Below are 3,093 nucleotides of genomic sequence, written 5' to 3'. Positions count from 1 at the left end.
CCAATTATGTTGGTTCTGGAGCCTCCTGCGAGGGGCTCTGGTGCAGGCCCAGGTCAGCCACCACCTGTGCCTGGGTGGGGACCACCTGGTTGAAGCTACAAAGTGAGCCAAGGCCTGCTGCCAACTGCAGTAAGTCTTTCATATTGACTTTCTTCAATCACGAAAGTGTCAGTTCTGTCACTGCTTTCAATATTTTTTTTCTTTTTCTTTAGTATTCAAAAGTGTAATTATTATGTGGATTGTCATGGATTTTTTTTTGGTGTTTATCGTGTTATGAATATGCTCACCTTCTTTCACCTGTAGGTTTCTGTCTTGCCAAATTAGAACAAAACTTCAGCCACTATTTTTTGAAAACTTTGCAGCCCTGCACTCTTTCTCCTCTCCTTCTGGGGCTTAGAAGACACAATTTTTAAAAATAGTTCCCCAAGTCCCTTAAATTCTGTTTATTTTTTATAGCCTATTATCTCTCTGCTGTCCCAATTGGGTGTTTTCTATTGCTTTATCTTAGAATTCACTGATTCCTCTGCCTTCTTCATTCAGCTTGAAACCCATACGGTCCTGTGGGCACAGGGAAAGGAGGCCGGGTGGCCCAGCTCGAGGCAAAGCTGTGTCCTCAGCTGTGAACCTGCCCTTGACCCTTGCCTTCCACAGGCTGGCTGGCATTGCTATGGAGATCTGTATCCCACTCTTTTGCTGTAAGAAGAGTGACCTGGAATGGGGGATACACGGTGTTTAAGCTAGAAAGGCTAATGAATGAAAGAAAACATTTTGTTGAGGAAAGGTACAGCTAATTTCATGCCTTGTACAAAAAGCTGAAACATGTACTAAAACTCCAGAAATTCCATGTAGATATGTGAGGAACGGGGTCTCAAAAGTCTTGGAACAATGGTGACAAAGTTTGGAAACATATTTGCAGGCTGCCATTTTAGAAAATGAAGAACTTCCCAAACTGTTTCTTGGTTTCCTGAATGTGCAACGCCTGCCATCTCTTTCAAAGGCAGAGTTGTGGCTCTTTTGATGAGACAGAATCTGAAGAGTTGGTCAGCAAACTGTGCCCCCCGCCATTGCTGCTCTTCCTTAGGGATCTATATGTCTTGCCTTCAGCCAGCGGTTTTGGAAATGTGGTTACTGAAGGAGTTCTCCATGGGGCATTTTACCCTCATCTACAGCCCAGGTAGAAATCCTATGTAATCAGAAGAAGCTAAAGCAAGTTGCTAAGCTGCAGTCAAGGAAACTGGCATCTACCAAATTAACCTAAAGTGTATGACATTACGGTTCTAGCTAGTGGTAAAATTCACAATCTCAGTTTAATTCAGGGCAGGGACATTTCCATTAAAATTGGGCTTTTAAAAATAGAAACTGAACCAAGGCAGCGGTGTGTTTAAGGTTAAGTGTTTAAGAAGAATGTAGCTGCCAATTTAGAAACCCATGAAAAGCAGGCAATAGAAGATCCCTGGGACCACCGAGTGTGACCAAACAAAGTGACTCTCGGCTTCACTCGCACCATTTGTTAATTAGAAATCTTGTTCTGAATCATACCGAGACCGATCAACTTTGGTAGCTTTTTTGTTCAGATGTTGTGACACACTAATCTTTTCATGAGATTTTCTCAGCCAGTGATAGATCCATTCTGAAGTGCTGGCACCAGGAGTGTGTCACAGAATTACACCCTGCAAAATGTGAGGAAGGAGCTAAACTGGAAATCAAATTATGCTAACAGTATTTGGGCACTTTTAAAATCATGGTATTTCAGTGTATGTTACAACGGAGTTGCATCGTACCCCGGGGTGAGTTTCTAATGTCAGTGTGTAATATAAAATGGGGTGTTAGGAGTATCCTTGTAAGCCCTTTAGAAAGGTGCCAGGTTGAAAAATCTGTCCATCTACCACAGCCAGTTTTACCTCCGCTGTTGGAAGAAATGACTGCTTCTTCAGTTGAAGACCAATTGAAGTTGTTGGTTTTTGTTTAGGGGCTATTTTATATATATATATATATATATATATATATATATATATATATATATATATATATATATATATATATATATATATATATATATATATATAAACAGACCTTGAAACACTAGAATCACATTTACCCCTGCATGACGCTTGCCCTCTAAAAGACAAAATGTGAACTGACAGTGACTGAGGGAATAGCAGTGACAGCACTCAGCTTGCTTTACTCAAAGGTTGCCATTCATTGAATAGGTGGTATTGCCATCTCATTGTTATTTTCCTCATTGTTTCCTTTTCACTAACTTCATATATTGAATTCATGTAAATTAAATGTATTTATGATATGACTCCACTGTACATCATACAGACATATTTTGAGTAGTAAAGGATACCACCATATATGCAACCTGTATGTATATGCTGTATTTGGGTATTTCATTGAAAACTAATTGATAGCTGGCCTATTTATGGTTATAAGTTTTAATAAGCTTCTGTGTGAGAGAAGGACATTTAGAATCAAAACTAATTACTGAATCATGTTACTTGATTAGGACATATGAGAACTGACAATTAAGTTCATGAACTTGTTGCAACAATGTTGCTAACCTTTTTTGATATCAGAGGGATTATTCGTTATGAATTTGTACCAACTGCACAAACAGTTCACCAAGCTTGCTACTTGGAAGTGCTGAAAAGGCTGTGTGAAAAAGTTAGACGACCTGAATTTTTCGCCAACAATTCATGGCTCTTGCATCACGACAATGCACCAGCTCTCAGGGCACTGTCTGTGGGGGAGTTTTGAGCCAGTAAACAAATAACTGTATTGGAACACCCTCCCTACTCACCTGGTCTGGCCCCCAATGACTTCTTTCTTTACCCAAAGATAAAGGAAATATTGAAAGGAAGACATTTTGATGCCATTAAGGACATCAAGGGTAGTATGACAATAGCTCTAATGGCCATTCCAGAGAAAGAGTTCCAAAATTGCTTTGAAGGGTGGACTAGGTGCTTGCGTCGGTGCATAGCTTCCCGAGGGAAGTACTTCAAAGATGACCATAGTGATATTCAGCAATGAGTGTGTAGCACTTTTTCTAGGATGAGTTCGCAAACTTAATTGTCTGACCTTGTACATATA

General features: G+C 39.9%; 1 pseudogene; it reads left to right on the top strand.

Moving 5' to 3' along the window:
* Nucleotides 1-667: 667 nt before the first annotated feature.
* LOC109459267 (sorting nexin-24 pseudogene) lies at nucleotides 668-1,178 on the top strand (annotated as a pseudogene).
* Nucleotides 1,179-3,093: the final 1,915 nt, after the last annotated feature.

Source organism: Rhinolophus sinicus, chromosome 18, assembly GCF_057876585.1.
Source record: "Rhinolophus sinicus isolate RSI-liver-muscle chromosome 18, RSI-T2T, whole genome shotgun sequence".
NCBI classification, from domain to species: Eukaryota; Metazoa; Chordata; class Mammalia; order Chiroptera; family Rhinolophidae; genus Rhinolophus; species Rhinolophus sinicus.
Note: the sequence above shows the minus strand (reverse complement) of the source record. Positions and strands in the feature narration are given on the sequence as shown.